General features: G+C 32.6%; 1 protein-coding gene across 7 annotated transcripts in view; it reads left to right on the forward strand.

Annotated features, from left to right (window-relative positions):
• Positions 1 to 24,711, forward strand: part of LOC145303550 (uncharacterized) — a 553,816-nt gene that overhangs the window by 256,930 nt on the left and 272,175 nt on the right. The window lies entirely within an intron of this gene.

Raw genomic sequence — 24,711 nt, forward strand, 5'->3', positions numbered from 1 at the left:
TTCTTTTTTTAACTTTCCAGTTTGGGACGTTTTCTTTCTTTTTTTTTACTTCATCAATTGAGGCTGAGACTGAGATAAATATTAATGCAAATACTGACTAAACAAAATTTCCTCATCCGCCACATTTTTTTACGGAAGATGTACACTTCTATAAGAATAATTAGCTTGGTAACATGTTACGATAAAGATAATTTTTTTTTTTTTTATTAACGGGCTAAAAAAAATCCTATCTCCACTCTAGTTCAGACACTTATCTAATACTAGTTGCTCTACTAAGGTTTTAAAATCTCGTTTGCTCTACTATTTTACTTAAGTGAAAGGCAGGATAGATTAATACCTTCATTAGTGAAAGTGATTGATAGTTCCCTATGAAACTTAAGCATAGCATATGAAACTAATAGTCTAAAAGAAAATTAGAACTAAATCACAGCATCTGACGATTGTTCAGTCAGGTTATGAAACCCGGTGTAATGTTAGGATCTGTGTGTGATTTGTAACTTTCAGACTCATACATCTCGACTGAGCTCCATTCTTTGGTTTCTCCTTTTAAGGCATTCACAGTAAGAACTTGTATTGCTACCACAATGTGAAAAGACTTCTCTTCATCCCTCCATATACCTAACATAAGGCGAAATTTTCATAAACAGATTTATTGCAACTGTTTCCCATTTGTAGAAACATTACTGGGAGACTGCTTCCCTGCCGATTACAACTTGGTCATTTTCAAATCAAATGTCAACAAGTTGTTTTCATGAACTAATAATCAAACGCAGTTCATACTGTTAATGAATGTTAGTACTCTCATAGTGTTCTTCATTTTTTCAGCTGGTTGTCAATTCCATTTTGTTAATCTTTAGTCGCAAATGGCTCTTAGGCCTTAATGAATTATAACCCACTCCCCGCTTCAAATAGTAAAACAAAAAAGAAAAAAAATATGTATGTATGCACACACACACACACACACACACACACACACACACACACACACACACACACACAGATTAATAGAGTCCACTTAATCATCAATACAAATTTTTTTAAAGTAGTTTCAAGGAGATATTAGAAAACATAAGAGGTTTATCCTTTTTATAGGAATTAAAATGTCTTGTACATAACTATAAACAGATTTAAGAATGGAGGAGTAATTATGTGAATTTTGTGTAGGAAGGGCGCTAATGACTTTTGTACCTGTTGGGCAGACATGCAAACGTGAGAATATGATCCTGTAACATAACTCTTTCTTTCTCTCTCTCATATATATATATATCACTCTCTCCGTCTCTCTCTTTCTCTTTTTACCTCTCGGTATTTGTTTCTTTTTCATTCTTTACCCCCTCTCTCTGCATTTTTTTTTTGGTCTTTCTATCCTTCTCCTCTCGACATACACCTATCATTTCCTAATTTAATGGCAACAGAGAATATTGATCAGAGGAGGGGCAGATAACTATAGTTACTTCTAGCTTGGAAATAGAAAAAATAATAATTTATGCTCAACAGATATTTAAGTATTTTAAGACCGGAAGTAACTAGAGTTATCTGCTTATTCATTATTTTTGTGAAGAAGACATAATTTTAGTTGAATGTTGTGAAAATATTCAGTATTAGTGTTGCAGATTAAAATGCTACAACTGAAAAGGCTTAGATACATCAGCTGATGCAGTTTGCATAATGGATGCAGATAAATACAAATGAAAATAAATTGCAACAATAATGAATCTAACAAGTGAGTATTTGACAGACAATGGCAAATATCTCATTAAGCGAAATATATTGCAATATATTGTAAGTGAAGTCAAATAGTTTTAAAGCCAGGGGATGATATTTACAATAAACAAAGATGATTTTTAACAAATGAGTTGGAATTTAGTTTAAGCAAAAAGATAAAATATGTTAGTATATTTACATTACCAAAGTTATTGTATGAAAATAGTTTAACAAGAAACAAAAGGTTGACCTTCTTGCTGACATAAGTAGATTGAAAGGTTTCAATAAAAATTAATTTGGCAAACACATTGAGACAGAACGTGCCAGTTGGAGATTTGAGCGTGGACTAACAGGTTCACTTGACGAGTTTGTCGACTTACATTCTAGGAAGCGAGACAGGCGGTTGATGTAATAATGTAATCAGTGCAGTGTATAGAAGGATCTTTGGAGAAAACAATGGGGCAGAAGCAACTCCAAAAACTGAGGATAGATAAAATAAAACTACAGAAAATATAAAAAGGTGTTTTGGTGTTACTGCTTAGGTGAGAGTAAGAATCTTCATGGCAGAGTTTCAACCAGGTGCAAACCACCAATGATTAGAAAGAATGTGAAATGGTAAACTAAGATATATTTCCTTTTGTCTATGCACCACGCAGACAAGGATGATTATATGTTTTGTGAACTGTAAATTTAATATGTTTCAAACACGCTCACATGCAGTGACGATCAACGCTGGTGTGTCTCAGTGGTTCATCCTGGGCTCAACTCTCTTCCTTATCTTCATCAATAATCTTCCAAATCACATTCCAAGTTCATTTGTCAACATATATGTAAACAACACTACCTTCTATGGTAACACTTCAAAAACCAACAATGACACATAGATCTCTCTGAGTCTCTCTTCTCCAACCTTGAGCACATGGTGTAATGGGGCAAAGGTGACTGGTTAATTTTAACGCATCAAAAACCAAGCTTCTATCTTCTTATCATAAGCACTCTGATTGGCTTCAACTGATATGAATGGGTCTCGTCTAAAAGAAGCTCCTTGCTTTGACAAGTTTCTGAGTCTAGCCCTCACTCCTGATCTGAAATGGAAGACTTGCATCAAATCTGTTGCCAAGGTTACCAGAAAAATGGTTGCGTCATTCTACCGTTCCAGAAGCTATCTCACTTCTGACATAATCCTTTACATGTATACATCCTAAAATGGAGTACTGTTACCAAATCTGGGGAGGAACTGCTCAGAACATCCTATCCTACTTTGACAAAGTTCAAAACCGACTTCAGAACCATAGTAGGTGATGCCCTTTTCTCTTTCCTGCAACCTCTTTCCCACAGAAGAGACGTTGCAAGTCTGTCTCTGTTCTATCATTATTTTCATGGTAAGTGCTCATCTGAGCTTCAATCTATGGTGTCATCCTTGCGAAACCTTCAGAAAAAACACTTGTCTAGCTGCAACACTATCAACAATTTCCCCCACTCTCTATCTCTACCTAAATCTAAACCCAAATTCCATGAAAAAATTTTTATTCCTAGAACTGCCCGCCTGTGGAACTCTGTTCCACTAGCCTGCTTTCCAGCTGATTACAACAAGGTCATCTTCAAGTCTAATGTAAACAAGTTCTTGTTGAACCGTCTCTTTAAATAATTGAATTATACCCAATTTCCACCACTAACAAGTACTAAACTGTTGTCCTGGTGATCGCAATATACTCATTAACCCTTATCCTTGAGTAACCTTTGGGCCTTGATAAGTGGTGTCTCCCTTATAGAAAGTGATAGAAAAACTGACATCTTACCGCTATGCTATGATGTGACAGGAAGTGAAAAGCGTTCAAATGTCAAGCAAAAAGTTGACTTGAAGAAATGAATAGTTAAGTGAATGAGTTCACACAGGCGGAGAAATGAACATCTGGCTGCAGGCCAGTTAAGCTTCCCGCTTTCTGCTGTTTTATTTATTTGTTTCCCCACGATGTTGGGGAAAACCAGCTTCCCCGAAAAGGGGGGAAGTCTCAAATGAATAGCAATTGTCTGATATGAAAGGTTTCCCCCACATTGATCAAAGCTGATTGCCTTCAAGGCGTCCCGGCACGAAAGGCCAGGCGCTGTTCCTTCGCTCCAATCGGTTTTGTATTTATACGAAAAAGACAAACAAACACTTAAAAGGACAGGAAGGAGGCAATTTTTTCAAACTTGATCAAAATAAAGATAGAGACAACGTCCATTTGCAAATCATAGATATTATAATCTAGGAAGTATAAGGAAAGTTCTCCAAAATAGTAATTCGTCGAGAATCCCCATGAAAAAAAAACTTTTTTGGACATACAAAAATGCGCACAGGCGTTTTGCCTTTTATATATTACTAGAGGGGGTGAGTGTATGAGGATCGAACCTGTACCCTTGAGTTGGAAATTAATGTGTGAAAAAAAAAAAAAGTGCTACGTTAACCATTGAGCCACGGCGACAGACAACATTAAGCATGTTTGAATTTATTTATTTAACTATAAAAACAGGTGTGCGCAATAAAAGTTAACTCTGCTGCTTCCATTTGACCTAATTAAGAAGGTCAAATAGAGGTCACGCAGCGTTTGGGTTTGTTTATCCAAATTTGACTGTTTCTTCCCCCAACAGATGTTGGGGAGGGGAAAGCAGCTCCCAATTGTACTGATATACAAGATTGATCAAAGCTGATTGCTTCTGGACGTTTTTCCCGGCGCAATGCCGAGAAGACGTCGTTTGAGTTTAGTTTCACATATTTATACTAAAAAGCCCAATCAACACGCAAGAAGCCAAAATAGCAATAATTTTGTAAAAGTTGACGTAAATAAATCTATAAGCTACATGCGTTCCCAAATCCTACATATTATTATTTAGGACCGATATACACAGTTTTAAGCGATAGTAACGACCCCGGGAGCGTGTGCGAGAAAAGCCTTTTGAAGACATACACGAAATGGTCAGACACATTTTGCCTTTTATATATATAGATAGATTATGAAAGTACAGATTGGTTAACTGAACTGTTATAAAACTATTCTAGGTACGAGCAAAAATGGTGGAATAAAGATAAGGGGACATAGTTTTGAAAGCCAATTTATCATACTTTTTTTTGTAGGTTTCCAACTATTTTTTTATTGTATTTGAAAGATTAATGACTAAAGATAATTTTCAAAAGGAAAAAAATATTTGTGAACATGAAAAAGAAAAGTTATGAAAAATTTTTTCACGGCGAGCTAACTAATTCAACTAAATTTTGAAGTTAAATAAATTCATTGTAAAAATCCTTTGAAAGATAAATATTAGTTTTCTGGGTCTATTTCAAAGATAATTAGTAAAGTAAAGTCCTAAGATCGTAAATTAAATAATTAAAAAAAAAAAACTCACCTTGTTTGTACAAAAAATAGCTTAATTAGCCCCTAAAAGCAAGAGATTTTCGCTTTGTTTAACCAAAAGAAAAAGTCCTCGTCACATGGATTATATGGAAGCCAAAAATATCAGACAGTCAAAAGGCTGTCTGAAAATGGCGTCAGGTAGTTAAAAGGAGGTAGCGAGGGCTTTTTCTTTTTTTCTTCCAGCTGTGCATCCTAACATTCCTATTGTGAACGTTTGGCTAATTTTTACCATATTTAATTTGATTATTTTTCTATGTTCTTGCTTTTAAATTTAAAAAAAAAAAGGTTTATTTTTCAAGATTATATAAAATTATGTTACGCTAAAAGTTTCACATTCATGCAAGCAAGGAAAATATGAGAATCGTACATATAAAAATTATGTGAAATCTGTAAATAAAAAAAGTAGAAATATTTTTTGCAATTATAATTTTTGTGTGAAAATATTAAATAAACAATGCTTAATTCAATGATAATATTGGTAATTTGAGAAATTTGAATTTTTAAGTAAAGAGAGGGGTCAAAATGTTTATACATTTGAGCATCGGCATTAATTTTGCATGTACCTATAAAAAAAGTAATTTAAAAAAAACAAAAAACAAATATATAACAAACTAGCATGGATACCCAGCGTTGCCAGGGTCAACATGAAGTTCAGTTTGGCCACACTTGCTATACTAAAAATATTGACCAGTTTTTCATTATTATATGTCAACTCCATCGTTACCCCAACAAAAATTTCAAAAATAAAAGAACGACTGAAAACACGAAAATGTAACCCCCCCCTCCCCCAAAAAACGCGGAAGTACATAAACTCTTCACCAGATATTTCGGTAGAAGGGATACAAAGAGAAGCTATTCTCTAGATATTGAGCACCTTTTATGACTATATTCCAGTTTAAGCGAATTCTTTTTATGCTCCCTCATTCTAGAAAGATTTCTTATTACGGTTTGTTGCACCGAAAACAAACTGTAAATAATTCAGTTTCAAAAATACCAAAGTAGAATTTGTGTTAACCAAAATACACATTTTTATGTTATAAAAATGATGAGTTTTGACTTATTGTGTTATCAAAAGAAAAAAATTAGCAGTTATGATGTCAAAAAAATGTGAAAAAAAAAAAACTGGCAAAAAGCATAAATGAAAGTTTTTTTTGTTTTTTTTTAATAAAGAATCAGCGTTGATTGTTTGTTTATTTTAAAATAAAAATCCACTGAATTGTGAAATCACGGAAATTATTTTATTGGAACTGATTCCAAAAATAATGCTTGAAAGTTTGTGTGAATTATTTTTAGTTTGATTAACAAAACAAAAAGAAGAAAGTTAGCGTCCAAGGGAAGTAACTCAAAACTCAAATAACTGAAACCGGTTTATAAAAAAAAGATCGATGTTGGTAAAAATAAATTAAATTAAATATGTTCTCAATATAAATCAAATTTAAGTAATAAACTTAAATAGAATGTTGCGAGTTGCATTTCAGTGAAAAGAGAAAAGGAACTGGAACGAAGATTTGAAAGAGGACACAAACACGTGTGTGACGGGTATAAAGAGAAGTATATTTTATTTGAGACAAGAAGAGGAAGCGGTGAGTGAAAAAAGGGATTATGGGATTACAATGTAAGAGAGAGATAATCATAAAAGGGTCTATGATAAGAGTTCTCGTACTTACTTTCAATACCCCCACCTTTGCTCTCAGCATATTATTTATTTATTTATTTTTCTTTACAAAAACAAAGATATGTGAGAGCAGATTAGTGTCAGTTTAGGGTCCGAATAAAAACTTTTTAAACTTGTCCAGCTTCGTCCGAGTTGGAGATTTTGTCATGATGTCGGTGATCATGTCTGCTGTGGGACAGTAAATTAATTGTATTTTTTTATTCAGAGCTTCTCTGATAAAATGGTACTAAATGTTGATGCGTTTACATCTCTGCCGATGAATGGGGTCCTTAGAAAGCGCTATAACGATTTGACTGTCTCCGAATATTTTGATGGGGATGTGTTCTCGGTGTGGATCCATTTCCTTGAATAGTTGCACAAGGTATAGCCCCTCTTGGGTGGCTTTTGCCAGCGCTACGTACTCAGCCTTGCACGTGGATAGAGCGACCATAGGTTGCCTTTCTGACTTCCAGGAAAGAGGTGGCTCATCCTGGGTTAGGCTAAAGCAATATCCTGATGTACTGCATCTGTCTCGTCAATTAGACGCCCAATCAGCGTCATTGTATGCAATTAGATGTATTGGGTGATTTTTTTTTGGCGTAGTGCAGTTGGTGTTGTGTCATACCCTTAACGTATCTCAGTACGTGTTTAGCTGCCACCCAATGCTATTTTTGTGGCTTGGACAAATGCTGCAACAATTTCCCGACAATGTAGCATAGGTCTGGTTGGGTGCAGATCATCAGGTAAATTGGACTCTCGACGACCTCGCTTTATTTCCTGGGGTCAACAATGTCATCCTCTTCGCCAGCTAGATCCAGTTTTTGCTTGTATGGGGTCGTCCTAGGTTTGCACTCGGACATGTCAACCCTTTCCAGTATTTTTGTCGCATATTTTTCTTGGTTCATCTGGATATGACATTTGATTATATTGAAGTCTATTCCAAAAAAAATGGTGGAGCTTTCCAAGGTCTTTTATCTTAAATTCCTATGTTAATGACTGTTTGGTGTCGTTTAGTGAGTTGACATTATCAGCAGCAATGATTAAATCATTGACCCACGAGACGATGATAATTTTTTCTTTGCTGTTGTACTGCATATAGATGCAATGGTCCACCTGATTTTGGATGAGGCGAGTATGGCGCTGAGGTTTCGTGTTTTATGTTGTTACGGCAGAGTAGGTTTCCGAAGTCGTTTGACTTGAACTCCGAACCATTATCCGACCTCAGTATTTTTATTTTGCCGTATGGGGAAATATCTGCAAGGAATATTTTGATGGCAAGTGTAGCATCACTTTTGTTTTTAATAAAATATACAAATACGATGCCAGAAAAGTCGTCAGTGAAGGAGATGGCATATTTGTTCGCGTTTAAATCCGCTGGTTCTATGGGGCCGGCTAGGTCTGAATGTACTAAATGCAGAATATTTGTCACTCTTTTGTCGGGCGATTTATTTCTTTTCTGGGGAAATTTTCCTTGGATGCAGACTTGCAGTTTTTGTCGTTTGCAGTCTTATTTTTTATTTTGATCCCTTCGATCACATCGGGTAGCTTTGTTATGTCATTGTAATTGCAATGGCCGAGTATTTTATGCCACGTGTGGATATTGTGGCATTGATGGCAACTGTTTCTGCATTTCCTTCCTCCATAGTTTTTAGGAAGTATAGTCTGTTGTGCACGTGTATTTTGAATTTCGGTCCGTTTTTATGTTTAGTATATTCCCAATACTTACTTTCAACATAGAACACTTAAAACAATGCTCTCACTATAAACAATAACTAACACACCTCTGTTTAATAAATCGATTTTCCTTAATGTAATATGCAAATGAGGTCATCTCTTAATCGTCTATTTTGCAAGAATAATACTAAATATAGGAATGAATGAAGTATTAAATATTAAAGTGATGGACCTTTTGTATATATTAATCAAATTGTGAACAAACAAATAAACAGACAGGAATACGAATTTATATATAGATAAATGTTGCCAAGGCAAGATAAGTTACTCTTCTATCCACTTAGGTAAGTTGCTGCTTCTACAAAAATTCACACAGATTAAAAGCGTTTATGCAAAAATTCATCTATGTGAAAAAAATTCAGAGATGAAAGATCTTTGAAGACACGAAATTCACAAAGCTAGAACAATTACCTTAAAAAGATTTCTCAATTCAATTTCAACAAAATATATAGCCAATAAATGTGACTAAAAGCAAGATAAATTATTCTTTTCCCTACCTGATTTAACCTATTTTAAAATGTTTAAGTTTGAAACGCAAGGAGTGTTGAGCATTTAAGTCACCATCTTTATTTTTGTTTTAATTTCATTTCATTGCGCTTCAAACTTAATAAACGCTTTAAAATAAGTTAAAGCAGTCAAAACCTTACTGGTTCTCCTTACCCTTTTGCCTCCGAATTTTTCGTCCGCTAAAAATTTTAATCACATGATTACGGTGTAGCGACAATAAAATAAACCATTCATTCAAGTGTCGCTTGTTATGGATTTAGCTGAATACGATATTAAAAATCACTTTATTGGTAATTATGGACTTATGTTACCAGGCTGGTGGGTGTTTTGCAACTATTCTCTAGTTTCACCTAACAATTAATAAACGAAAAAGGTATCGTAAAACTTTAATATTAACTTAGCGAGATAAAGGACCGTTTGAATAAATTCACAATGATTTAAATTTGTAATTATAAAAAAGTCATTTTATTTTCACTTGCTTGCACTTATGTTAGCAAACTGGCGGGTGTTTTATAATTATTCCGTACTTTCATCTAATAATTTAATAAACAAAATGATATTGTAAAACTTGAATTTAACTTGAAAATACTATTTAAAAAAAATAGTACGGTAACATAAGTGCATAAGCACCACTTCATTTTACATATTTCTTTTCCAGAGGACCGTTTGAATAAATTCACAATGATTTAAATTTAAAGTGTTGTGTAATCATTTTAAAAAAGTACTAAAAAATAATGAGCCATGCACATGCACGCAACTGAAAATATATTGATTTTTTTTTTTATTATAATTACAAATTATTGTGAATTTATTCAATGGTCCTTTATCTCGCTAAGTCAATCCCCCTCTGGCAGGATTGGAGTTTGCATATATATATATATATACACTAGCTGTACCTTGCCACGCGTTGCTGTGGCTCAATTTGGTGTAATGGAAAATTCTAATAAAAAGAGAAAATGCATGTTTCTTATATCCTTAGTACAGCAATCCACTCTAAAAAAAAAAAAAAAAAAAATGAAAAAAATGGTACTCTTGCAGAATTGGATCCTGATCCTCAGGATTACCGTCAATCATGGCTTGGGCTCGACCAACAATCAGTGGATAAAGCTAACGTTGAAACGCTAAATGTTTTTGTTTTTTTTTCTGTATACAAAAATGTGAGTTAGTAATTAATATTTGAGTGATGGGGGGGGGGTTACTATACACAGATTCGAAAAAGTTGTCCAAAAACAAATGAAAGCAAAGGTGAGGTAAGTTACATTTCTACCTAACTGGATAATTGTTTAGCGTTTTTATGTAAGGTAAAATGTTTAATCAGCTGGAAAAACAGAAATGGTTGCAGACTGTTGAATACGTTAAGTTTGGGAAATTAAGTTGAAAACTAAAAACTATACAATACAGTGTCAAAAACCCACCGAATATGTTACCATGACATAGGCTGACATAATTTTGTGGGTTTGTGACAGTATTTTGTATAGTTCTTTAGTTTTAACTCACTTTCTCAAACTTAACATAATCAACAGTGTCCGCCACCATTTGTATCTTTCAAATACACCGATAAACAGTTTTTCGAGCTGACTAAACGTTACATTAAATGAAAAGGGTTTGTATTAACAGATACAAAGAAGTTGTCAAAAAATGAATATACAACAAATAAATGTTATCAAAGGCAAGAAAAGTAAATGTTCTACCTAACTGGATAAGATTGTAGTGTTTTTATGTGATGTATAATGTTTAATCAGTTCAAAAACATGCAGTGTTTATCGGTATATTTGAAAAATACAAATGGCGGCAGACTATCGAACACGTTAAGTTTGGGGAAATTTTGGAAAAATGAGTTTAAACTAAAAAACTATACAAAATACTCTTAGGAACTCACTCAATATATGTTACTGTGATGTAGGCTGACATATAATCAGTGGTTTTAAATTTTGATCGATACAGGTAACGACTTTTAAGAGTCCCTTTTAGTGATTACCTGGTTTGAGGATATTATACAACTAAATGGCAAATCTGCCCCAAAACTCCGGTATTATTTTACTTTAAGACCCGTCTCATGTTCGTATATAACGAAATATTTTATTGTAGATTTCAGTGTACTAAAAACGAATCTGCAAACCGTTTCCATCGCAAAAAGAAAGTTTTCATGATATGAAGAAATTACTTTTTCAAAAAGTGGGTGATCACTTTTCAATGTAAATTTAACTTAGAATGATCACCCACTTTCTAGCCACCTGAGAGAGGGGCATTTTTCTGTGTGTGGGGGGGGGGGTGTTTTGGCGGCCGCCCCCCGCCCCTCCAACCAATTTAAGCAGGTAATTTTAAAGGATTTTTCAAGGGTAAAATGAAAGCCCCCACCCCAAAAATCGTGGCCACAAAGTGGGTGATCATTTTACGTTAAATTATTATGGAAAAGTGATCCTTCACTTTTTTAAACTAACATTTCTTCATATCTTGGAAACTACTCGTTTGCCTTAATTATAAAAGTTATTTACATTTTCAGTGACCCCGAAAACCTATAGAGGTGGTAATTTTAAAGGACTTTTCGAGGGTGGAGTAATTCCTCATATTTACCTTTTCTTTTCTTTTTTTTTTCCCAATAACATAAGAAATTAAGAATTAGACAAATTTATGGTGCTAATGCACTTACCGATCCGTACTATTTTTTAAATCGTATTTCCAAGTTTAATTAAAGTTTTTTTTTTTGTTTATTCAATTGTATTCTAAATAATGTTAATGCTTCTGTACTGTTCCTTGTCTGCTTAAGTTTAATTTTTGTTTATTAAATTGTTAGGTGAAAGTCCAGAATAGTTACAAAACACCCTCTTCTCCCCATGTTAAGAATGGCTTTTTAAATAATAACGTTATTATTTCAGCACGGATCAATAAGTGCACGAGTACCTAATTTCTTTAATAAAGAAAAAGCATTCATATTTTAGAATAGATGCAAAACTCCCTCCCCATGTTAAGAATAGCTTTCTAAATAACGGTATTATTTCAGCACGGTACCTTCTCTGCATAAGTACTATCTTTTGTTTATTAAATTGTTGGGTTAAAATATAAAATAGTTACAGAACACTCCCTTTCCCATGTTAAGAATGGCTTTCTTAATAGCGTTATTTCAGCACGGTACCTTCTCTGCATAAGTACCATCTTTTGTTTATTAAATTGTTAGGTGAAAGTATAGAATAGTAACAAAGCGTCCTCCCCATGTTAAGAATGGCTTTCTAAATAACGTTATTATTCTATTATTCTATTATTATGGGACTTTCTCTGCATAAGTACCATGTTTTGTTTATTAAATTGTTAGGTGAAAGTACAGTACTCATGCAGAGAGTGATCCGTATTGAAATAATAACGTTATTATTTAAAAAGCCATTCTTAACATGGGGAGAGGAGGGTGTATTTTAACCTTACAATTGAATAAAAAAAACATATAATGAAACTGTAATTAAACCTGGAAATATGATTTAAAAAATAGCGCGGACAAAAAAAAAACTGTACTTTACCAACCAATCTTATATCGAAAAACAAAAAATAAACTCAAAAGCAAGCGACAAACTTTTTTTTGGGGCCTTATATAATAAAGAAAAAATGTGTAAATTAAAAAATTTGGAAAATAAACAAATGAATTATGTTTTTTTTTGTTTTTTTTTTACTTATCGAGTAAACAGAAAATGAAATCTTTCGTCAATTCGTGGCTGTGAAATGAATCGAACCGGAAGTTCAGTTTTATCAACAGAACAGATTCGCACTAACGGTTAAAAAAAAATATATTTATTTTATTTAATATTTTAATAATTCGCGAGGTAAATTTATTTTAATAACATAAAAACATCCCTCGACTCTAAAGATGGGTTGTCTGAAAATTTTAGATAAATTGGTAACGTAAAAATATGGTTTTATTCACTTTTAACGAACCAAATTTACATTTATATATATATATATATATATATATATATATATATATATATATATATATATTGAAGTTTTGCGATGTCTTTGTTGTTTATTAAATTGTTAGGTGAAAGTACAGAATAGTTACAAAACACCCGGCAGCCCGGTAGCATAAATACATAACAAGCGGCACTTGAATGAATGGTTTATTTATTATTGTCACTACACCGTAATCACGTGATTAAAATTTTAGCAGACGAAAAATTGGGAGGCAGAAGGGTAAGCAGAACCAAAAAGGCTAGTTAAAAAAATAAATAAATATGAGAGGGGGGGGCGTTCAAAAGCAACTCATGAAATGCATCAGCGGAAGTGCTCCAGACGATATGAATTTCAACAATTTCTTGGACATTTTTTCGTTCCGTTTTGTATTGTAAAACATGTCACTATTTTTTTTTGTTTTGTTTTCTAATGTTTTGTTGTTGTTTTTTTCTTTACTCACTATTTATAAAATTATCAATATAAATAGCTTCAAAATGTTCAGTCTTTTAATGGATGAGGATAAAGCGATAAATTAATTTCTATTTAATAATTTAAATAATTTCCTTTCGAACTTTTAAACATTCGAAGTAAATCATTTTTCCCTCATTAACAAAAGATTAGAAGCGATGATTTGTTTACAACAAAATCGAAACGCATCCCGGTGGGTTTAATTTCGTCATTTATTTTTAAGGTGCTCTTGCATAATTTGACTCGGATTCTCGGGAATTCCTGTCAAGCATGGATCGGGCGAGATCGGCAATCATCGGTTTCAGCCAAGAGCGCTGTTCAAATGTATAAACGCTAAATCGACTTTTTATTTTATTTTATTTTATTTTTATGTAATCTTTTTAGTATTTTTTACGGTGATATTAAGAGGGGGGGGGTCTGGTTATTTATTCATTTTATATTTTTTGCAATTTATTCGCTGTAGGTTTGATTAGCCAATGAAAAAGCACTATTGAAAATGGAAGCAGATGATTTTCTAATTGGAAGAAAATGAAAAAAAAAAAAAAAAAAAAAGCTGACAAACAAATGTAGTTTCAAAGTCGCCAAACAGAAAAGTGACAGGCACGGAAATAAATCTATGCATGTTAGAAAAAGAAATGAAAACACTGATGCAGACAATCTCATATTGTTTGAAGAAACTGCTGTCTCAAAAAAAAAAATGATGTGGAAGAATTGTAAACACAAATGCTTACTTAATAAGCCTTACTAAAAAAAGATCGTGTTAAGCATGGTTTCTCCTGCAGATGCACAAATGGACAGTTCAGACAATGGATATCCTTGCGCATAGGATCGTTTTTGTCCCCCCCCCCCCGATTCAAGTTGAAGATTGCAACAATAGTAAAAAAACATTTATTTATGGGCGTTCGAAATAACTATCCTTAAAAACATGCGAAGGGAATGCGGTATTGTATCAGAGCACACTTACACAGACTGGAAGAACTTTTTGAGAGAAATTTCCCAAGAGTATTTCCTTAGGAATCCCCAGCAGATCGGAGGCCCAGGGCACACAGTCGAAATAGACGATTCAACCGCAGGAAACACCGACAATGAACAAAAAAAAAAGAAAAGTTTTCTTGAAAAAAAAAAAAAAAAAAATTTTCCTGTACTTTCATCTAACAATTTACGCTTTTCGTAAACATATTTTTACGTATTTTCTTAACAAAAAAATATTTTAAAATTTCTGTTGACCGCCCCCCCCCCCAAAAAAAATAATTTGACTGAATAAAGTAATGAAAATAAAAAAATAATGATAAAAAAAAAACTTGTACTTACACCTAACAATTTACGGTTAAAAAAAAGTAAAACAGTCATCTTTCCTTGAAGAAAAAAGAAAAAAAAAATTTGTTGATAAATATTTTGAAAAGAATAAAAATAAAATAGATAAATTTTTTTTCACTTCTTTTAAGGTAGGTTTTTTTATTATTTTTTATTGTTTGTATTTGTATTTTTTCCCGGTTTGTTTGTTTTGAAATTACTCTGCGTCTGTTACAACGCTTGGCTAGGTGTGTCAGAATTTTGGGTGAATTTTTTACACCCTTAACAATAAAATATAAAAATTCGTAATTTCTCTTTTTAAAGCGGGTTGTTTATTTTCTTTATGAAATATACTTCCAAAATAAACTATTAAAGTCGTTTAAAAAATAATATTTCTATTATTTAAAAAAAAAACAGGGTTTACAAAGTGCCTGCACACGTTCATGCAGCCATTTTGTTTATGCAATGAAATCAATTTAATTTTACTAGTTAAATTTTTTTCACTTTTAAAATCTATCAAGATTTTTCTATTGGTTCAGTTTTTACGATATTTTCAGGTTCAATGTGAAATTTTATGCTCTTTCCAATAAACTGAATATAATATTCTAGACAAGGTTTTTTTTTTTAATTCACCCCTCCACCCCATTTTGAAATGTCTGTTTAAATGAAAATAATTAATTTTCTCACCTCAAATTTATATATCACAAATTGAAGATAAAAGATCAATAAATAAAATAAACTAATTTAAAACAAACAAAAAAGAACAGTTATTTGCAAATTTACCTGTAAAGTCCAAAGTTTAAAACCTTTTTTTAAAAAACCATGTTGATTTTTTTTTTGTTTTAAGTGAAACCTTATAATCTTGTTATATTGCACAGAAAGTTTCGTTTAATTACGACAATCATTTCTATTTCATTCAATGTTGTTTTTTTGTTTTTTTAGGTATTAAAAAAAATTCACTCCATAAAGAAGAAATAAAATATATTAAATCAAAAACTCACACATTTCTTTAAGAGAATAAAAAACAATCAATAATCGCTTGACTGTTATTTTTTTATTGACAAAAACTGATGTGAAATGGGACTATTTTTCACCTACGGTGACCCATATTTACTAACTTTTGTTTAGAGCCAGCAATAGAAAGAGACATTAATTCTGTCACTTACAGGTCACCATAGGTCATAACTCTAAGAAAGAGAGACGGTTATCTCCTCTTTTTTCCATTTGTGACGAGCTGAAGTCGCGATATTTTTTAATACTCGCTTAAAAAAGTATTTTATTTAAACAGGACATCTATATATATAAAAGCGAAAATGTATGTGTGTATGTATGTACGCTTTTCCTTGATGTCCACAAAAGGCTTCTTTCAGAGAAACGCTTATTCGGTTCACAACTTCTTAAAACTTTTTATATTATCTATAAATTGTAATATCTCAGAGTTATCCACGGAGCTCGCCTGTCTATTTAATTTTATTGACTTTCAAACGTTAATTATTCCACATTTCCCGCATCGGCACGCGTTACATTTGGTTTTCAGTATAAAAAAAAGCGAAACTCGACTCTAATCACAGGCCGAAAGCCAGTTGTCTCAAGAGAGCTAAGTAACGTTTGTTCAATGTCGACTTCGTCATATCAGACTGTAGCTTTCATTTCGCTCCTCCTAATAAACAGGGAGCGGGTTTTTAAAAACAAACAAACCGATTTATACAAAACTGTTCCGCACAAAATCGTAACTGCTGAATACCTATCGCCGTCATGTCAATCAAAAACGCGCACCTGTTTGTTTTTTTAACACTTTACTATTTTCCAACTGCGCGTCGTCAACGCTTCGGGTTTTTTTCACATACCTCGAAAAACACCCGGGCAACGCCGGATACCCCTCGCTAGTCTATATATATAAAAGTGAAAATGTATGTATGTATGTTTGTGTATCTGCTAAAAACTTTTGACCGACGGAACAAAAATTCACAAAGTTGGTATCATATTAAAGCCCCACCCTCCGGACGAAAAATATCGAAAAATTAGCCCAAAAGGACCATCAAAAGTGCGTCAACTGATCGATTTTCTGCAGGGGGGGTGTCCCCAAAAAAGTGACATTTTAATGTTAAACATTACATATTTTTAAATCGATTTATAACTGCCCCAAAAAATACGGGTGCCAACTCTTCTACATAAAGTATACACGGGGTCGTTTATTTTGGGTCAATTTGTATTTAAAATCCGCTGAGTCATGTCACGTGATCTTGACGTCAGCCAGCTCTAATGGCAGTCTGAATTTAAAAAAACATGTTATCGGTAAAAAAAAAATTAACCCTTACACAAGCTAAACTATGAACTTCTATGCTATGGCAACGTTACCAAAGTTATTAGCACATTCAAAATAGTTAGATACGATAGTTAAACGAAAAATAACAAGCCAAAAATGTGAAGTAAAAAAAAATATGCTTACAAAAAATATAAACGATCGAAGTTTTTACAAAAGTTTTACAGCCAGACGCCATTTTCCAATCTTTAGAGTAAGGAAGACGAAGTGTGAGAGAGAGAGAGAGAGATAGAGAGAGATGTCTAGACAGGAAACGAAATACTGCAACGTCATCTCGTAATGCTCCCGCGATGACCTCATTTAGTGGCTATCTGTCAATCAAACCTCTTTCACTCACTTTATAACCCTTATTTTAACACTATAATCAATTTCTCTTACTCTTGGCCTACACAGTTAAGTGGTTGGAGTTGGAGTTAGTTTTACCTCCGCGTTCCGGGTTCAATCCAGCCTCACGACCAAAACTATTTTTTTTTCTTTTACATCTTTAGACACGCGGGCAACGTTTCTTTATTTTTCTTTAGGTTACTTCCCCCCCCCCCCATACACAGCGTTTTTTTTTTTTTTGCTGTTTTTTTTTTTTTTTTTTGATTTGGTTTTTCCGATATTTTTAACATCGTTTCAGGGTTATTACTTATCCCCCCCCATACACACACACCTAAAAACACCCGGGCAACGCCGGGTACCCCCCCCCGCTAGTGGAATATAAAATATAAATATGGATAAATTCTTAACAATGAACTATGGAAGTATCCATTGAATAGTATTTTTTATAGGTAAGTGATTTTTTGGAATTTATATGTACGTATAATTTATCGAAGTAAGTTAAAATTTGTTGATTTTCTTTAAATCTTTTTAAAGAAAACCGATTTAAAAAAACAACTATTGCATAATTTGCTATTAAACCTGTTATTCTTTTTTTAATTTGGTCTTTGCACCTTTAATTGAAAAAAAATATTAGGTTTTGAATTACATTTTTCAAGTAGTTATAAGCTTTGAAAGATAGGAGGTCGAATTATTCAATTTTTTATCACGCATTTTTAATGGCGTTTTCTGACACTGCTAATGCTTGGCTGAAACCGATAATTACCGGTCTCGCCTGATCAATGCTTGATGGGAATTCCCAAGAATCCGGGTCAAATTATGCAAGAGTACCATTTTTAAAAAGATTGGTTTTAATTTGTTCTTGCAGTTTTCATTTCATTAGATAAAAATAGAGTATTAGTAACCAAAAATAAATGTGTAAGTTACGTAGAAGTGAAAACACACACACACACACACACACACGAGAGGTGGCCATACCATTTTTATTAATATAGAGATTAAACGCTAGTTTCCCCCACTTTTTATCTGTGCCTAAACCTAAGCGTAGATTCCATGAGCAAAGCTTCTTTCTTAGAACTGCACGACTATGGAATTGTCTTCCGTTTTTTTTTTGCTTTCCAGCTGACTACAATATGGTTGTCTTCAAGTCTAACGTAAACAAGTTTTTGATGAGCCGTTTCATATAAGTTAATAAATTTACCGAATCTCCATTGCTAACGGTTACTATATTGTCCAATTTCTACTGTATACTCGTTAACCCTTATCCTTGAGTGGCTTCTTGACCTTGATAAGTGGTGATGCCTATTGTAAAAAAAAAAACAAAAACAAAAAAAAAAAACGTGCATAAAAATCATTCAAATAAAAATAGACGCCATGAGAAGAACAATCATTTACCTTTCCGTTAGAATTACTTCCCTTGATCGTCTCGTTAACGAAATAGTTGTTAACGTAGCCATAGCAAACTTATTGAAATTTTGTTGATTAGCACGATGGGCGATCAAGTTTGAAATATTTTCTGTGCCAATCCTATTAAAAGACATAAGCTGAATTAACACACATTATTAATTATCTAAATTAAATTTATGTAATGCAGTTAAGTATTAAGGCCGTGGTTACATCCAATATCTTAGAACAGTAACAACACGTATATAATCACAAATGAGCTAAGCTGTTTATATATATATATATATATATATATATATATATATATATATATATATATATATATATATATATATATATATATATATGTGTGTGTGTGTGTGTGTGTGCGTGCGTGCGCGCGCGCGTGCGCGCGTGTGTGTTAAAAGTCCAAGTATGCTTCTAGGATAGTTATTTAAAGGTTATGAGGGTTTTTTGAAACATGAAAAACAATGTTACTTTTTGTATTTAATATTGTTATTGTTATTTTTTATATTTCAAGCGGACCTCTTTGTGACCAAGAGCGGAGGCCCGCTTGAAATATAAAAAATAACAATAAAAATATTAAATACAAAAAGTAACATCGTTTTTTATTCTTCAAAAAACCCTCATAACCTTTAAATCAATATATATATAAAATCAAGTTCCGACCGTCTTTGTTTGATTTCACGTTGAATGCCGTGGAAAAATCACTTCTGATTAATGTTTACCAGTTTAAAATATTATATTATTCTGAAAAACAGCCAAGTTCGTTTGCAGATTTTGAAACTAGTAAACAGTGATTTTTCCAGGGAATCCATCATGAAGGCCAAATATCAGCTGACAAAGAATGTAAACAAAGACGAAACTTGATTTTAACAATTTTATATATATATATATATAACGGAGCTGACAAAGAATGTAAACAAAGACGAAACTTGATTTTAACAATTTTATATATATATATAACGGAGTGTTTTTGTTTGTTGATTGTTTTTTCTTTCCAATATTCCATATTTCATTCAAGTTGGTGTTTCTTGTTTCATTTTTCTTAAAAGAAATAAACATAGAACCAAAAATACTAAGTGAACTATTCTTACAAAAAAGGAAACCAATAAAAAATTTCATCAAAGAAAAAGAAACTTATTTAACAACATGTGCCTGAATAAAAACATGCTGCCTAAACACACACACACACACACACACACACACACACACACACACACACACACACATCATTTATAATATTCACCTATTATAAACTACCAGGACCTGTGGAAATTCCACGAAATGAGAAATATATTGACTCAACAAATGTTGTGATAACACTGGGATTTTCCTGGATAGCGCATATATATATATATATATATATAAATCAATAACATGCAGCAAATATGAGTTTCTATGAAAATAGTGTCCATTGTATTTTAGATACAGAACTGACCCAAATGAGATAAATTAATAATTACTAATAAATACTCAGAAAGTAATGTTGTGCTACATAGTTCAATACAAATAATAAAATTACATTGTAAGAGACAATCTTTAATTTACTCCTTCAGACCAGCACCTCTTGACAGATAATGTTTTTTTTTATTTATGCTCTGTTTCTTTCAAATGTTCTTTTTTTTACGTAACATTTCACTGACTTCTTTCTTTGTGAAGAACCACTGCATGTCGAAATTACTACAAATTTTTCTCACATCATTACAACAATGATCATATATTATTTTAATGATATTCAAAATCGAAGCTACATGAAAGGGAGTTCACTCTCATATTCTCAGATTGGCTTGTTTAAAGTAAAATTTTTCGAATTTGGCCATTTTTTTTTTTAGGCAGTTTGGTTTTCAAAAATTGTATTTTGGCCTATTTCAAAGTGTAATGTACAGCCTAACTAATGAAGGAACGAGCAGAATATTATATTAATAAGTTTATGTTGTTTTGAAACATTCAACTGAAAAGAGTCGTTAGGTTGTATTAGCAATATCTATGTGAGCCATATATAATAATGATAATAAATAAAAACAAAAGAAACAGGGAAACATTTGTTTTCAAGATTTTTTGTCTCATATAATTTAACAGTAAATACGTGCCATATGTTGTTATTAGCCGTAATTTATAATTAATTGAACAAGTCACCCATTCTTCTCTAAACTTTATATTTCGCTCGTCCCATTTTACGCTATGTTGATTCAATCATCCTCTAATATTTCTTCACATCTGTGTGAGCATTTAGAGAAAGAATGATGCTCTTTTCTTGAGCATCTCTCTATTTGGTCGGGCTCCTTGCACGGACCAATGTGACTCTTTGTCTCTCCAGATTTCCCTGTCTTTCATCAGCTGCCTCAGATCTTCAGGATCACAGTTGGCATCTTTTCTTGAGCATAATCCTTTAATTTACATATGTATTAGCAGAGAGACCCAACATTATCTGGGATTGAATACTTTTATTGTTATCTAGATTAGTGAAATCGCCCATTTTTTCACTCAAATCAATTGATTGCCTGCTCTAGTCAGGAACCCACCACAGGGCAATAGGAGGAAGCTTCACATGCCTCGCTTGAAGTGATTTAGTCCACAATACACTGTAGTCTACATTGCACTGTAGAGAATTTACTGTTGATTTTATAAAATTATTTTCCTATAATGGCTTGAATTAATGTTTAAAATACAAAAGTCAAGTATTATGGTTTAGTGGTGCTCTAAACAGAAGCATCCATTTTGAACACATTTCTGTGCTATCAAAGAACTTACTGTTGATTTTATACATTGGCTCCTTCTGCTTGTGTGGTGATAAAACTTCTCAAATGTACTTGTGATATTAGGTTTTATAAGGGTGTTAACTTTGGTCAAAATCGGATTGCTTCATCTTTAATCAAAATTTTTTTTTTTTTTTTTTTTCGATTATTGATTTTGGATACTAAATCTCTCTTAAGAACACTCCCAGACATATAAAGTACATTTGTGTATAATTTCACAAAAATCGGCACAGCTGTTTTGGAATCCATAGAAACTGAACTCACAGGCACATACATACAGACAAACTGCCTATTATATATAAGTAGAGAATTCTGTAAACACCATAAAACATATGTAAATTAGATAGCTAAATAAGTCTCTTGTATTGATATAATAGTTATAAGGAATAATAATACTTCTATATCTACACATAAAAGTGACCTTGTCTATCTGTCTGAGGAACGGTCTCTTCTAAACTTCTGTCAACTTTTACTCCACAGTATTGAAATTTTATAAGTAAGAGATTTGGACCCGTGGAACAAATTCAATTTACTTTGGAAATCACTATGGAATACAATATAATAATCGAATGGACAGCTCTATAATAATAAATACGAGATCTGTATAAATTGAAATATCATATTTAAGCATATTTTACGACAGGGCAATTTTGGCAGAGATTTATTTTTAGTTATACAAGAAGAATGTCTTCATTTTTTTTTTAATTTACTTATTTTGTTCTAGCTGGAGATGAGGAATCCTACTGGATGCCAAATATTAACCTGCTATCTTGGACATTGCAACCAAGAGATATTTTTAAGATTCTAACCGTCCTTTTAAGTGCAATTATTTCACATTTCGTAAATGTTCAAATAAAAGCAAAATCGAATAATAAGTGATAGTTGTTGTGACCCAACGGGTCATGAGTATACTCTTTTCTTTCTTTTGTCTTTTCAATTTACTTTCTTTCTTTTTTTCTTTTATTCTGTCAGGCCTCTCAATGAATTCCCTTTTCATTTGTAATACTATCTCTGATGGGAATAAAGTTTTTTTTTTTTTTTGTTTTTCTTTTTGCTTTTGCATGTATGAAAAAAATATTTATCACCATCATCGTTTTCATCATCATCAAGTTTTGGTGTTTAAAGTGCTCCAAGTGTTCTGGAATATGGGATCAAGCAACACCAGGCAATGTCTCATGCCTGCTCTTCACTTTTTTTTTTTTACTCGCGTTCACCCCTTAACAAAGCATATATCGCCACTTAAACGTAAAGGGCTACTATTTGGGACCATGTCTAGGAAAGATTAACAAGATGTTGGTTCACATTACATTTAAACATCTGCATATCAGTACAATCAAGGAAGCAAGTAGCAGAAAGGAACTCCAAAATCTAGCTGTTCAAGGGAAGAAACTATTAGAGTAGAAAGCTTTCTGGCATTTACAGACTTCAACAGTGAAGAAGTGAGATTTTGTTGTTAAGTGGGTTTGTCGGGGATATGTACGTCGAGGCGGCACAAGTGCAACGAGTTCATCAGAGCACATTCCATTAAAATATTTGTAAAACAGGCACAGAGATGCACCGTTGTGGTGATGGGACAGAGGTTGGAGCCTAGTTGACAAAGTAGGACTTATAAGATTGAAAACTTTTTTTAGGGCCCTATCAAAGAGGGAGAGGCTGGCGGTAGATGCATCAGCCCAGATGTGGCAACAATACTCCATGCACAGGCGAATGGTGGCCTTGTAGAGGTACAGGATACTCTCACTCTCACTAAAGCCAGATCTTCCTTGTTCTTCCACACAGCCTTTGTGCCAAGGGTATCCACGCGCGTTATTAAATTGGTGCAGAAAGTGACACACTGTGCATGTTGTTTAAACGATGAGCATGCAAGGCATCCAAAATTCCACCAATACCAAGTATAAAGAAACGTCATATGAACTAATTGAAGCGTTTTTCATATAAAAAGAGGTTTTAGTCATTAATGTATAAAATACTAGATGTATCTGTGACCTGTTCAGTCACAGCTGCTACTGCTATTTGATTTCATTTCATTCCAATTTCATTTGAAAATTCATAAATTGTGATATATCTGAACAAAGTTTTTCATGCATAACTAAAATCCAATATTGATATTAATTAATAAACCTGCAAGTTATTATGCCTAATAGTTTCTTCTATCGAACAGCTAGGCTTTGGAATTCCTTTCTTGCTACCTGTTTCTATGACTGTACTGATATGCAGAATTTTAAATGTAATGTAAACCAACATCTTGTTAATCTTTTCTAGGCATGGTCCCAAGTGGTGATATGCCTTGTTAGGGGTGGGGGGTGGAGGGCTTGAGTAAAAAAAAAAAAAAATTGTAATATTGTGGAGTATGTATTTCGTATACAGTAAAGACAACATTTTATTTTATTTTTACAAATTAAAGAATACAAATAAAAAATGGTAATATGTGGTTCAGGGATAGGAGTAAGCAGGAATATATAAGAGTTTTTGTTAAAGTATAAGACCAAAGGTGCAAGTAAGTATTAGATACAAATTAAATGCAATGGTTATCATATATGTATTGGGAAGATTAATCATTATGCTTTAAACCCAAATTATAAGAAAACTTGCAAATCATTATGCCAAATAAATTAAATTCATTATAATGTGGAAATTCTTTAAAAGCTATAGAATATACATATATACTAGCAGGACCTGTAGAAATTCCACAGGGGACCGATTCATATGTAGTATATTGATGTTAGCATTCTATAGATATTTAGCATAAATGGAGACACTCTGATATTATTGTAGCTCTTTTGTTAAAACTGCAAAAGTATTTATCCAAGCTAGCAGGGACGCCCAATGTAGCCAGGTCGTAAAATATGCTTAAATATGATATTTTAATTCTTGCTGATTTCGTATATATTATTATAGAGTTAATGTTCTATCGATTTTTATATATTATAAAGTTGCGATTTCAAAAATAAAAAATATATGTATATGACTTTGGTTCATCAGCTTAAATTGAAACCGAATCCCAAACTTATGAATATATATATATATATATATATATATATATATATATATATATATATATATATATATATATACACACTTTCAATTTGTCTTTACATAAGCAGTAATTTGTTGCTACACAGTTATGAGCATGTTTCAGTCTTCTACTATTTAGTAACTGAAGATCTCTTCAGGCAACAACACTTATATTTAAAAGTGTAATTCCACTTTTGAATA

The sequence above is a fragment of the Euprymna scolopes genome, chromosome 19 (genome assembly GCF_053919585.1).
Source record: "Euprymna scolopes isolate OS-2025 chromosome 19, ASM5391958v1, whole genome shotgun sequence".
NCBI lineage: Eukaryota > Metazoa > Mollusca > Cephalopoda > Sepiida > Sepiolidae > Euprymna > Euprymna scolopes.